Source organism: Aythya fuligula, chromosome 1 (genome assembly GCF_009819795.1).
Source record: "Aythya fuligula isolate bAytFul2 chromosome 1, bAytFul2.pri, whole genome shotgun sequence".
Taxonomy (NCBI): Eukaryota; Metazoa; Chordata; class Aves; order Anseriformes; family Anatidae; genus Aythya; species Aythya fuligula.
The window spans coordinates 101915710-101931300 of record NC_045559.1 but is presented as its reverse complement, the minus strand read 5'-3'; positions in this window follow the sequence as shown (position 1 = coordinate 101931300).

The window sequence follows — 15591 nt, the reverse complement described above, 5'->3', positions numbered from 1 at the left end:
ACAAAACCCAAATGCAATAGGAATCCATGGCAACAGCTGTCCAAAAAAGCATATCTTAGTCTTTCATTCAGAAACATCCAGCAGGTTGACTGAGTAATTCCATGCTGTAGCAATGCCTTTGGGATATGCTCCTACTAGCATCCTTGTATCACCTGTTTTGGAAGTACTGTACCACGGGCCTTAGTATTTACACAGACTTCTGTAAAAGGAAATTGTCAGCTTCCATCTGACATCTCAGTTTCATTGTTACAAAAGATGTACGTGCATAAGAAGTGGCAAGGTTTATGGAGGCAAGAAACATTGTGCTGCATATTTCGGTGAGGTTGGAATCTACTTCTTGATTTTCCCATCCATACAAAATGATTATATGGTGAATGTACAACAGATCTCATGCAAATGAAATAAGTTCTATTCAATATGAGCTGGTAAGTAGGAGACTGGAAACACTACTCCCTTTACTTCAGATGTAAGTCTTTAAAGATTTCTCATTAAAACTTTGTTGTTGTTGTTGTTTTGTTTTTGTTTTTCAAAATACATTCAGTTATTTATGTCTTCCTTTTGAAAATATTTCCCATGTCATGACTGAAGTTATTTATACAACAACAGACCTCATGTTGCCTCCCTCCTGTTATTATAAACTGTATTTTTACATTTCAAAGGAAGTTATCTGAAAAAGATTTGTGTAGAGTGGTCAGGTTGAGGAACAATTAGAGATAAGGTACCCAGAGAATATAAACTAACTGCACTCTACAGGTTATGGAACAACAATAATATAAAAAATAAGTATTGAAAATTGAAAAGGACAGTTTAAATTGCTGGTGGAACTTAACACTGTAATTAGAAAAAACATGTACAATGATCTTGTACTGCTGTTTGCAGAGGGAACTATACTAAACAGCAGTGCAGAATACATTTCTTTTAAGCAGGAGACTAGTGAAGTATATTTCGGGTAGTAGACTGACTTGGAACATGCTCTATGATGAAACACTCTTTTACTGCCAGAGTATGTTATAACGAAGACCACAAAAGTTGGCATATGCCAATGTTTTACTGACACAGAACTAATTCTTTCACCATGGGATATATTTTGTCTATTTAACAGATAAAATTTGGTCTTCTTACTCTTTGGCCTCTGTACTATAACTTACTCAGTCCAGGGTTACTGGAGTAGATCCCATCCATGCTCCTGAATTAGCATGAATAATTCAATTAGCACTGTAGCTAATTGAAAAAAAAAAATAAAGTTGCTTCCTCATCAACTCAGCAGGCAGTAAAAACTGATAGCTCAGAATCAGTATTTTTAATAGTTTAGAAATACTAAGATATCCTTTGCAACATCTCTATTTTCCAATTAGTCCCATCAGAAGCTGTACTTCTGCTGGGATATAAAATTCCAAATTCAGGGATGCAAGCAGGCAATCCTGTGAAAAATGAATGTTGTTAAGAAAAAAAAATAATATATATAATATATATATATATATATATATATATATATATATATATAAAGTAAATAACAAAAAGGCAGGGCTCTGAATACCTCTAACACATTCAAAATAACCCACGCCATTAATTTCTCCCAGGGAGAGATAAGCTGCTCCACTAAAAGATGGCTTCTAAGCTTGATCCTTCATTGCAGAGAGATCATGGGAGCAGATCCATCCTAGTAACAAGTTACTTAATTTTTATGTTTCTTGCTGTTCATAGCAACACATGTACAGCAAGTCATTTAAACTACATTCACTCTGAAAAGTTAAGCCCTGGTACTGCATTTCAATCTTAACAACTTATTTCATTACCAGATGTTAGAAGGAAACAGGAAATAAACACTTGGAGACAGACAAAAGATGTGTGTTTCAGGCTTACTTTACAGCTGAGGTCTCCTTTATGCACATAACATAAACCTGTAAATCCCATGTCCCAAGATTATCAGAAATAATTTTCAACATACCTGAGTATTTTTCTAACATAATGGTTGTTTCTATGCAGCTGGCAGCTCTGGTTTACTGCATTTAAGAAACAAACAAAGCAGTTTTAAACGACATCATATTATAAGACAAATTGCCTTTCTGAAACTCCAAAGAATTAATATCATTCAGACACAGGAAGATCTATTGTCCTCTCATCCCCAGGCACAACTTCCATTAAAGCAGATCAAGGAGAGAATATACTTTCTAGTATTTAGATTTTTAAAACTGTTTCAGATCAGACCTGTGAAGAACATTAAGGCCATCTTAATGGACAAGCCTTTTAAAAAGAGGACAAAGCATATACATTTTAAGGAGCAGAAGCAGCGATGTATTATATGTATGTTGCTACAGTAGCACAATTACAATATACTGAATGCAATATTCAGAAAGTGGGTACCCTTTCTGAACAACACCAAGGTAAATTACAAAAACTATAAAGAATCAGGGTGTAGGACTAAAACCCACTTCAGAAGAATGACAGCAGATCTCAATGTGGGATCTCTGCATTTAAAACTAGAAAAATCACGAAAAGCTAGAAGAGGCATAAAACTGTAATGAATAACATCCCATTCACCTTCATTTAACACTCCATACCCAGTTTCTACTTCAGAGTCTTTTACAGTGCAAATATGGACATTTTAACTTCAGTGATACAGTAAACATTAGAACTGCTATCCAAAGGCTCTGGGCAGAAATTTCATTATTTCAATTTCTTCCATTGCAGAAGCCACTTTGTGTTTATACACACAGCAGCTTCACAGTCAACTCCATACAGAAATAAGTGGAACAGGTGGGGACTTCAGAAACATATGACCACCACCAATTTGTATCACAGCAACTCAAAATAAAAAAATAATTAAAAAAAAAGGCTAAACTTAGAAAATGTATAGTGGAAAAAAAGATAATATTACTTTCTGTATTTTTCTGTTTTTAATGTCTTCCTGAAACAACTGACAATATACATACATATATATATATATCCCATATATCTCTCTCTTCCATTTCTTTTTAGAGGTGAACAAAGACTATTCAGTACTCTGACAGTCTCTGCACCCTACAGTAACCAACCGCCCTGTGCTCCATTTGTTTTGGTGCAGAGCCAGATAAAACACTCAAAGGTTAAGTTCATTTTCCCCCCCCAAATAGTTTAGTGTATTGGGTAGTGTCCTATTGATACTATAGGTTCATTGTTCACAGATGTATTGAAAGTGTCTGCAAATAAATCAATATAGAGATTTTTTTTTAATTTTATTTTTTAAACCAAGTCACCTAAACCTAAACATTTTTGTTACAACTCTTGACATAAGGAGCATTTATTTTCTGTAATATGGGTGTTTAAACTATTTTATCCCTTCCTTCTGTTACAACATTTTGAGAAGGGGTAAAAAGGTCCAAAGTGTTTTAACTTTCAGTTGACTTCCTTTGTCTTTCTAGGCATGTGTTGCATGCTGTACCAGAAGGGAAATGATGTCCCATCCTACTCATACTTCTGTCCTGTAACTCAACCAATTAAGTACAGTCTTTTTATAGCTTAACAGCTGAAAAGAATTATGTAATAACTCCTCATTATTTCTGGACTACAATCTCTGTGTATCTTTTTTTTTTTTTCCCCCCTTTTAAATCACATGAAGATTTATTTTCCTCAAAGCAGAAATTAAGAATGAAAACAGCTTCCTTCCTCACCATTACCAAATTTGTTTCTCTAATACCTCTGTTGGAGAGACAGGTTTGTTTCACAAATGGTGACATAACAAACCTCATATACAAGAGATTTTCTCCATGCCAGATGCAAAGCAGACTTATTGAGTACCTTCTGACTCTACTTCTAAAACGTGATTTGATCTGTTAGTCGCTGTCACGTTCTCTCTTTGAAGACAGAGCATGGCAAATGAGGGTGAAACAGAACACAGGAATATATTTTCTGGTGTGCAGATCTGGACATTTTGCCCTAGCTCTGACACTCAGTTCCTTACCTTTATGATCTTTTTGACGAATGAGTGCTCACAGGTTGCTGTCTGTTGGCTGCCTAGCATAGAACGTCATCCTCCAGCAAAAGGGCAGTACAGCCTTCCACCACTCCAGCCAGGCCTGGAATATGCTGTCTACCTAGCATATGCTGTCTCCTCTAGCTTTGAAGTACCTTTTATTATGACTCAAGTTCTTGGACAGGGGCTTTTATGGTAGTAGTTACTGATACACAGGATATTGATACAGTTTTGCTTAAAATATATATATTAAAATATAGCACAACTATACATTATATATATATATATATTATAATGTAAGGGATGCTTAGTCTGAACGTGTCCTGGTTTTGGCTGGGATATAATTAATTTTCATTGTAGAGGCTCATGCAATGCTGTGTTTTGGATTTTTTTGGTTGAGGGAGGGGGCTATTGCTGCTCAGGAACTGGCTGGGTATTAATCAGTGGATGGTGAGCAATCGCATTGTGCATCATTTGCTTTGTATATTCTTTTATAATTATTATTATTCCCTTCCTTTTCTGTCCTATTAAACCATTTTTGTCTCAACACACAAGTTTTGCCCTTTTTTCTGATTCTCTCCTATCCGACTGAGGGGGAGTTAGCAAATAGTTATGTTGTGCTTAGCTGCCTGATGAGTTAAAGCACAACAGGTTGTCTATGCTTACATTTGTTACCAGTGAAGGCTACAAGTTGGATAAAGATTATTTTTGTATGAAGAAGAATTTATATGGCAAAATATTACCTGATCAAAGCCTTTGTTATTTTATTCCCAGTTCAGCAAAGCAGTGGAATTTGTATTGTTTCAATAAGTACTTATACGTGAATAGCTAGATTGTCACAACCACTCAACAGCAAGTAGACAGAAAAAAAAATATATTTCCAATTTCTAATGTCAATAGTGATTCCTTTTGCCCAACCTCTCTCCCAATCAACTGTTGAGATAAATGAGTGTGTGTACTTGCTAGTATATTGTGAAGAGCAAAGGACTTACTATAGTTCATCTGTACAGCACCAAATTGTCATCTCCATTGTCTAACTTGACCTTGTAGTAACTAGGTGGACTCAGTACTAAGCTACTTTGGCAAAAACTCTCCATCCAGGATATTAAAATGAGCAACTGTGCTGTTTGGTAGTAATCATTTGCTAAATCACACCTTCTATGATTCTATTCCATAGATTCTATGATTCTATTCCATTATCGTAAAACATTCTCCTACTTTATCAAGTGCATTAGTAATACATAAGCCCTTTTTGCCCTACTTTCTTCATTGTACAATTCAATGAAGGAGCACCTAGGTATGAAGTGTGAAATTAAAGGGCTGATTTTTGTGTAAGATTCCTTTATAGTAAATTCTGTATTGGTTATGCTTGCCTTTTTTTTTTTTTTTCTCTCCTCACATGTGCAGCACTGACAGAAGATACACACAAGAGATTGAAATTGAGAATGGATTGCAGTAAGTAAACTTTTCTTCCTACACGTAACTAGAGAACTACTGGCTATTCTACAGTGTTGATAGCTTTTCAGGTAAGAGTAGCAGAGTTTTTAATAACAAGTCTTATAGCCAGAAAGGTGTCATTTACTCATAAGACCAAACTACTTTGAAACTGTAAAAGGTATGTTTTTGTCTTCTCAATCCCCCAAGGATTTTGAAAAAACTCAAATTATATCGGGTATCAGAATGACTGCTGATCAGCAGATCTCCTCATTGTTTGGTGTTTAGTCTAAATTAGGTATGATTTACTGTTATAGACATACCAACAAAACTTCACGTTGCAGTCACAACTACTGTTGAGAATAACAAACTTCTGTTAGTATTATTTACATGTTCCTCAAAGTACATCACAGCAGCTTCAATGAGAAGGCTTTTACTGGCAGAGAGGCACTGTAAAGAATCATGTCTGTAACTAGACAAACTAGAAAAAAAAAATCCAGCATAGAGCAATCCACAACAAAACATCTTCATCATCCTTTGTCATGCAGTTGACTATGTAAGAAGAATACAAAGATGCTGGTGAGCCAGGGCTTGATGCTATTGCTTATTGCCTTTGAACAGTACCTGCTTTGTTAATATGCCAAGATTTTTCCTTCTTGTTCTGGCAGCTGCCTAAACAACACAATTTGATGTTTGTCTGCAAAGGTAAACCACACAGCAAAGAGCTGGCCTTGCTCCCCTTGCCACACTTGTGTAGCTAAGATGGCAAATGTCTCATAGCCTCAATATTGCCAAGGCAGGTGAACTATAACTTCACTGGCTGGAAGAAATTCTGCGCTGCCTTTCCCAATATTGCTGACATCCAGTACTGCTCATGTCTCAACTGCAACAGGATGGCTAATACAAATATCCAGAAGCTCAATGTTAACCATATTAAATGTTTTAAAGTACTGTACATGTTTTCCTCAGCAGTGTATCATACACAGTGTACTGAACTAAACTGATTTCCTTTTACAGTCTGAAGTACCATTTTCTGACTTGAGTTCCCTGTCAATTTTCTTCTTTATTGTCATATCATCCCTGTGGTAAAGAGGGTTTCAACCTTTTTAAAAGAGAGTGAGTTGCTAGTTGCTTTCATAAACAGAAACACTTCACTATTCTTTGCATTTCTGTAGCATGCTGGACTTTCTTTTACTAGACTATCTCCATATGAAAACACATTATTTGTCAATCCTGATGCAGACTTTTCTTCTGTTTATGTAAAATGTGTAGCTATTTCACCAATGCATTTTAACCTACACTCTACATTCTTTGACCATCATTCTCTGGTTTGTAAACTTAAAAATAATAATAATAATAATAAATTTTTTTCAGATCTATTTCCCTGCTGTCATATTTTCCTTTAGAAATCTTCTGAGGAAAGCTTCTTTCTCTGAATTGAAAAATGTCATAGCACGCTTTGTACTGTCTAATTTTTCATCTTATTAATATCAATAATATAATGCATTTGAACACCGCAATATTTTCATAAGATTCATTGGGGGTCTATCTTTTTCCAGCACTACTGTAACGTTCACATAATGAAGCGTGGGGACAGAAATAGATACCCTACTGACCACCTGAACCCAGGAAGATTAAAATGTATGATTCAAAGCTGTTCAACAGATATGCTTTCTGGAAGGAAGATTCCTGTAGTGCTCTGTCATTAACATCTAGACACTTCATACTGAAAAACTCTTAGGAAAGTAGAAATTCAATTGCCTCACATAGCCAAAAACACATATTTAGACAAAATGCTAGGTACAGGAACAAGTGTCATTCAGCTGCATTTATACTATCATTTAGGTTATTTGAAGAAATATTATTTTTCTTCTTTAAAGGCTTAACTTCTAAGTGGCTCAGAAATGAACAAGGAACTGAAGCAAAATATCTTTGGTATTTCAACTAAAGGAGGCAGAAAATGGTACCAATAAATATAAAAGAGAGCAAAAGCTGATAATAAAGCTTTGTCTGACATTTTAGCCATCAGAAATTAGCAGAAGTAAGATCAACTGTAAAGCATATACATTATTATCATAAACTGTGGAAAAAAAAATATGCCAGTGATGGAAAGTAGACTGCAGGGGATTTTTCAAGATTTCAAAATGCAGTTTTGGTGAAAGCTACTAATTAGCTAGAAAATATGAAAGATTCAACAACACTTGTTTTCATCAGAATTGTCTTTGATAACATACGTAGTCAAAAATCTTAAATGTAGAAAATTTTGTGCACATCTAGTTACATTTAAATAATTATAGTCAGTGACTATGGAGGCACCTTGGCTTTGACTTATTCTAGACTGCTAGAAGTTAAAGACTGTGGCTGGTTCATAGCCTGGGTACTTTCTACAGACTGTCAAAAGAAATCCAAAGTCTGAACTGATGAAAAATCTTAGTTTAGTCGAGTGGCTTATTGACTTCAGTGAGGCTGAGGCTTCAGTGACTTTTCAAAATAAAATTTACAGATGGCTGACCAAGAGCTTGAACTACTTTAAAGGATATATTTAATTATCAAATTCAATAACATCCAGAAAATGTTATTCTATTCCAATGTGGCTGTTCTTTGTTAAATTAAATACGTTTTGTAGCTCTCTTCCTTCTCAAATAAAGCCCACATTGTGATTGTAAAATGTAATTTTTCTGGCTTACTTCATTAAAGTTACGTCCACATGTATTGCACAAACTCTCCAGCGAGGATCATTTATTGTACCTGGAAGCCCTGAGACTTTGCTTCTGTATAGAATACTGCTGCCAAGTCAGAGTCACCTGCACTTCAGAGGAATATAAAGAGGTAAAAATCAAATTTTGTTTGACACCTTGATTGTGCCTTGAAGCTACAAATCTGATGGTTTTTGAGTAGCAAAAAGAATTGTGGTTGTGAGAACAGGTGGAATATGACAATTCAAAATGTTCCTAAAACATAGTAAGGGATAAATAGACCTCAATGACTTTGACAGGTGCTTCTAAGAGATAACCACAACAGCTTCAGTCTCAAAGGCTTTTTAGCCATAATTGAAACTTTTGGTAATCCATAGGCATCGTGACAAATTTCCAGTACCACACTACTTTTAAGGAGACTGGAGTGCAAGAATGACCCACCCTCTTCATTCCCCAGGCTACTGGGAGACTTCTTTGGTATCTGCAAAGTTTGATGAGTTGCTATTTATCTTGCTGTGAAATGTAGTTTTCTCACATATCAAATCATCTTACAAGGTGTTAACATTTCCCATTCCCACACATCAAAATACTTACCACAAAACAGATGCACCAAAGATGAATCAAGTTTGAATGCATACTTGAGCTACCAGATTTCAGTTTCAACAGAACTGCCCAGGCATTCCAAACACCACGATACAGCTGAGCTGGTCAAGGAAGAGCAGCCTGCTGTCCTGCTGTAAGCACAACCTGGGTGAAGTAATTAGTTTATTTTACTTTCCTAAATTCTGACACTATACAGTATTTTGCCCTGGCCAGTCAAAAGGAGAGTATCTCAAAATTCACTCTATTTATAATAGCTGTTTAGCCCCAGGAATTATTCTGTCCTATAGTATGACTGCAGAACAGAAGTGCCCTGCCTGTAGGGTAGTTTTAACTGTTTCTGTGTCCTACATAGAATAGGAACTCTACTATATGTGGAACCTCCAAAGGAACGCTGCTAAAATACAATCTTTCATCAGGATGGGGAGGAAATGGAAAAGAAGCAGAACAAAAATACCCCGTTTGATAGGTTTCCAAGACAAAAGTATCATAAAATCATAGAATGGTTTGGGTTGGAAGGTACCTTTAATCTAGTCCAACCCCAAAAATATATTTATGAGATGCGATTAAGCAAAACTAGAAGCAACATCAAAGCTTAGTACCACCATCTAATATTCTCATTTATTCTGTAATGATTCATCTTAAAGAAGACAAAAGACTTTGATTTACCATAACTCAACTCTGTTTGAAGAATTTGTCCTGTTAATCTTTGTAACCTCTTAACAGTCCAGAACAATCATTATTGCCAGGTACATTAGTATGTCATTACTGGAATTAATCCTTTCCATCGTGAGTCCTTCAGGAATTTTAGCAAAAAATGTTTGCATAGGAAAGATCATGAATTAAAGCACTTGCTTTTCACTAATAAATTTACTAGGAATGTCTTTCTTCCTAGCATAATGAGCAGTCATGAGCTTTTATCATTATGAGAATAAAGAGAACTAATTTGACAGTTCTGCCTTCAGTCTCCTTCTGACTTGTTTAATATCAAAATAGCTCCTGTGAGTTCACTGAGACTGGTCCTCCTTTGTACCAGGTTTTGAAAATAATCATATCAAAATTCTTTTATTTCAACAATGTCCTCATTTTTCTTGGACTTTTTTTTTTTTTTTTTTAAATTCTTAAGCAACTATAAATGGGACTACCCCAGTTGTGCTCCTTTGAAATAAAATCCTGAGCTGTGTGGTGTGCTTGATGTGGTGTCCTTGACAGCTTGATGAGAAGGGGTGAAGCTTAGGTCTGCTTTTTGCAGGATGTTCTTCTAACTCTTTTAAGCCTTTTCATTAGGGCTAAGCAATCCTTTTATCAGCATCTTCTGTTCTTCTATATAAGTCAATACATTTCCTCACCAGAGGGACTGGTTGAGGACAGAAAGATTAGGTTTTGCCAGCCTCTATAGTTTCACTGCTTAATGCTAACCATGTATGTACCAACACAGAAGAGGTACAGCAGCCAAAGTTGCATCCTAAACAATTCAAGTGTAAGGATAGAGATATGAAACTTTCCAAAATGTGTTTTTGTTCACACCTGGGTACAAAAACATTTTAATCAAAGTCATGCTTGAATAATAGGTAGCATATGAGGTACTATTGCTAGTACTTAAATCTTAACACAGCTGGATATTAGTGCTGATGCAGTTAATTTTAACAAAGTGAAAAGGCTTACCAGTGAAATTTATAAGTAAAAAAGCCACGTAGAGATACAGAGAGCAGTCCCTGTACTCAAAAGACCACAGGAAGGCATCTGTGTTTGTCCAGGTCGTGGGGGCTCCCCAAAGGAATCTTCCTGTGATCTCCTTGTGCATCCACGAAGATGATGTTTAAAACTTTAAAAAGAAGACATGCATTTTTTGTAGGTAAATCTTTAGTCTGTCTTTTCTAATCAAATTTTACCAGGCATCTAAGGTAAGGGTACAGTATTGATGAAATTAGGAGAAAACCCACAATTTATATAGCATTCGTGGTAGCTGCTTACAATTATTTTAAGTCTAATATAACTTAAGAACTATGTTCTTTCCATTACTTTATGAGAGAACTCTCAAACAAAGCAGAGCTGATGAAATTTCTTGTCTACAGTCATTTCAGATAAATCAAATAAATTACATGACCAAAAGGTTATACAAATTATTTAAACATCTGAGTGAAATCTTATGGGACACATAAACATTTCTCAATGATGAAACATAACAATAAGAGTTTTCTTTGTGGAGGTTATGCTGAGGTTCCCTTGGATTCTTTATATATAAAACCATAAAAACTGATTCCTGGGATATATATATATATATATATAAAATGACATTCCCTCCACCCCTTACTCATAGCTAATATTTCACTGAAATCTAACAGCATTACAGCTATAAACAAGGCAATATCCTGTTTACAGGGAAATGTTGAATGCTTGCTGAAACACTAAAAAAAAAAAAAAATAGTAACTAGATATTTTACATAAAAAAGGAAAAGAAGAAGTAATGCAATATGAACTGCATATTATAATTCATTAAAGCAATGCCTGCTTATTTTTCAGTGCTTGAGTATTGTGCAGCACAGCAGGATTCCCAAACACTAGATTCAATAATTACAAGTTAAGTTGTGCATAACAGTTCATTAAAATTTTTATTCTCACTTTACAAAGATCTCACTCCCGTTTTCATTGTCTTTTGACTGTCTGGTCTACAACAGTTAAAATGCAGCCTGAGCAGCAGATCACTCACCAGCAGCAGAAGCAAGGGGCAGAACCCTTGGAGGTGAGCATGTGAGTCCAGGAGCAGGGGATGCAAACAGAACAGGCAGCCCTGCCAGGAAGAAACAGGCCAAAGTTTCTCCATCAACAGGGGTGGCTGAGGAGGTTCCCATCTGTCCTTACAAGCCACAGCACCTTCTCACACTCCCTGTCCAAAGTTCCCAAGCATGGTGCCACTTGTTTTTGTAGCCACAGCTTACCTGGTAAGGACAATGTAACTTCCATCAAGCATAGTGCAATGAATAAATAGCTTTTTACCACATTTCCCTTTCCACCAGGTTAACTAGTTTTCTACTTATGAATGAAAATTAATTATAATAATACATTAAATATCTAAACATTGCACTTGTATGTACAGTAGGTGTATGTAGAAATGCTATTGATATATATAAATTATTACAAAATCTAGGCTTACATTTTTGAAAAATTAAATCACACGGTTTCCTACGGAAAGTTGAAGTCTTTTAAGATATTTATAAAGTTGTTTTGTAGTGCTTGTATGGAGTGATGAAATGTGTACCTGCAGCCACTATCAGAATATTGGTCCAGAGATTTTTATTCCAGATTGGAAAATTGGTCACTTCCCTAGGAAAACATTACTACATATTTCAATACATAAACATTGCAGTATCGATTATTTATAGAATCGGCACCCCTCCTCCTCCCCCCTCCCCCAGGAGAAACAAAAGAAAAAAAAAAAAAGAAAAAAAAAAAAAACAAGAACAGAAAAAAATGAGAAAAGAAAGATCTATAGTATCAACAATGCTGCTAGACTTTTTCCTGTTGTCTTGGACATAAATTGCAAATAGAAAATAATGGTGTGCCATTCTGTCACAAAATTATAGATTTAAAACTACTAAATTTCAAGCCCTAGTAAATGAAATTATTTTTTCTTGTCATCCCTCAGGACCTCAATGTTATTACATAAAGGAAAAGGAAGAATAAGATATATTGTTTCTACAAGTAATTCTCAAAAACTATTTATGTATTTTATAAAAAGCAGATCACCTAGGGGTTGTTTTCCTCCGGATTGTGTTGTTAAATTTAGTCACTCTAAAAATATGTTTTCAATATTCCTGCTTTGAATAGACCTGCAACATTTCAGAGAAAAGCAGAAAAAGTCTGAACGATGGCTGTTTTCTATCACGCTGTTGATTTTTTCCTACTTTCACTGTTGCACTTACACATCTGTACAAAGGAATTTCATCAATGTAAACTTACAATTCTTTCCATGAAGGAAAACAACAACAACAACAAAAACTAAGCAATAGTTTTTGAATTAAGGCAAGCTAAATAATCTTTTGTGGAGGAGAGAAGACCATTTTTCATAAGGGTAAAATGTATCAGGAACTATATTCTTATTAAATCCTTTAGGGTGACATATGCAAAGGGAATTTATCAACTGAATGCATACAGTAAAATTATGTGATCTTTTACAAAATATTTTTATCATCACGTTAGGATGCACACCTTGAATTCTCAGCAAGTAATTTGCTGTCTAGCTAATTATTTATTTATTTATTGACAGAACATTAAACAGAGAAACTATAAGGAAAACACCTGGTATTTCAAATATACAGGGCTTTTTAGTTCAAATCTAGAAATATGAACCTCTTAGAGCAAGTCCAGAGAAGGTCCACAAGGATGATCAAAGGGCTGGAGCACCTCTCCTGTGAAGACAGGCTGGGAGGATAGGGGTTGCTCAGTCTGCAGAAGAGAAAGCTCTGGTGAGGCCTTAGGTACCTACCAGTACCTAAAGGGAGCCTGCAGGAAAGCTGGGGAGAGTCTCTTTCAGGGAGCATAATGATAAGACAAGAGAGAATGGCTAATCTAACTAGATCTAAATAAAGCATAGATTTAGATTAGATACTGGAAAGAAATTATTTCCTATGAGGGTGGTGAGGTACTGGCACAGGTTGCCCAGAGAAGCTGTGGATGCTTCATTCCTGGAATTGTTCAATGCCAGGTTGGATGGGGCCTTGAGCAACCTGGTCAGATGGAAAGTGCCTGTTCCTATGGCAGGGGGAATGGAACAAGATGGTCTTTAAGGTCTCTTCCAACTCAACATTCTATGAGTCCTGAGTTCTTATTACCAGGATCTGGCTTTGTAACAGGAAAATAAGTCTTCTGGATTCAAGTTAATTTATATCTGGCTGCTTAATATAACACAACACCTCTAATATACGTAATTATGGGGCTGATTTTTGATCAAATTACATTCCCTTCCAATCTTCCTGAAGTGATAAGACATCTGAGTTTATACTGGTTGCAGCTCTACTGCTCCTGGTGAAGAAAAGCCTCTCAGCTTATAACCTTACTGCTCTGATCCTTCATGAAACTATTTTATTTTTTTTTGGAACTGATGAATTGGCATTCCTGGGACAATCAATAGGGGTTCACAGAATCACAGAATGATTGAGGTTGAAAGAGACCTCTGGAGATCATCTAATCCAATCCTGATGCTCAAGCAGGGCCACCTAGAGCAGGTTGAATATCATATCCAGATGGGTTTTGAGTATCTCCAGAGAAAGCAAGTCCACAATCTCACTGGGCAACGTGTTCCAGTGTTTTACCACCCTCACTACAAATAAGTTTCTCCTCATATTCAGATAGAACTTCCTGTGTTTCAGCTTGTAGCCATTGCTTCTCATCCTGTCACTGGGCACCACTTAAAATCTTCTGATCCCATCATCTTGATACCCAAAATATATTTATATACATTGATAAGATCCCCTCTCAGCCTTTCCTCCTCCAGGCTAAACAGGTCCAGCTCTCTCAGACTTCCATCGTAAAAGATGCTCCAGTCCTCTGCAGACTCACTGCAGTAGCTCCATGTCTCTCTAGTACTGGGGAGTCCAGAACTGGACATAGTACTCCATGTATGGCCCAGAAGAAAAGATACATACACAAAACCAACCAACCACCACCACCAAAAACACAGGTAGATCACATTTTGATGAAGATACTCAACAAAAATTCCATCCGTTTGTTTATTGCAAACCTTGGTTCTAGCCAACTTCACAGTTGTTTGATAGTAAACGGAGCTACTGGAGCTGTAACCTACCTTAACCTAAGCACACCTGTGAATTTCCATGTTACTTATTAACAGGTTTGTATAGTTAAAGCAGAATCAGGTGAGCTGATCATCTATGTTTTCCACTAGTCAGTAGAGATCCAAGATTTCCATATAGATTTGTCTGTTTTCCCTGTTTCTTTCTTGGGAGGAAGTCACTCAAACTTTTCCCATTCTCTTTGCCTTTTCAGCTGTGATAATTTTCCTGTCACTGATACTCTTTGGAAACAATACTGAGATGAACTGCTCCACTCACCGATGTTTGACGAACAAACATGGAAATTATATATATATATATATAAATTATATAATATATATATATTCCTTTTTACCAAGCTAACAACTTTATAACAGCTAGGGGCAATCTCTGAGAAGTTCAGCTCCATCTGCCAATCTCACCATATTTTTCCTTAGGGGTATTCATCGGTTGAAAGGCAGCATACAATTACAGATAAATTTCTATAGCTCACATTCTCAAATACAATGAATGTTTGTTAATTTACAACTTTCTCAAACTAATCTCTCATAATGCCTAGAGTATATATATATATTACTCAAAAAGAATTGCTGTTTATCAGTTATGACAAAATATTAGTAGCGAATACTGAAAATATGTACAATAACGTGCAAGAATGAGGAAATAAATAATACAATGGCTTTACAGAACAGGAATGAAAGAGCCACAATCAGAAAATCCCTCAAAAGCATACCTCTTATGGATACGTATTCTATGCATTGCTTCCATGAGTAAGAAAGTAGCCTGGAAAAATTAATTTGGGGACCACCAGTACAGTCAAAGACATTTTTGAATTATGTTTGCTTCTTACTGTCAAAATGTTTATGATCGTGTACCTTCTGAGCTAGAAAGATACCTGTTGCTTGAATAATGCAGTTGGGGAAATAGTTAGATGAAAGACAAATATACAGATTCTTTTGAAGTATTTGACCTGGCTACAGGATTTCCAGCTTCTTAAAAATAATCTTCTTTGTTTGCCAGACTTAATATAAGATCCTGCTTGCTGACTGTGAGTGAAAGTACAGTGGGTCACTTGCTTGGTATTCAGTAGCTTGGAGTACAGCAAAAAGTGTTAAAGTAC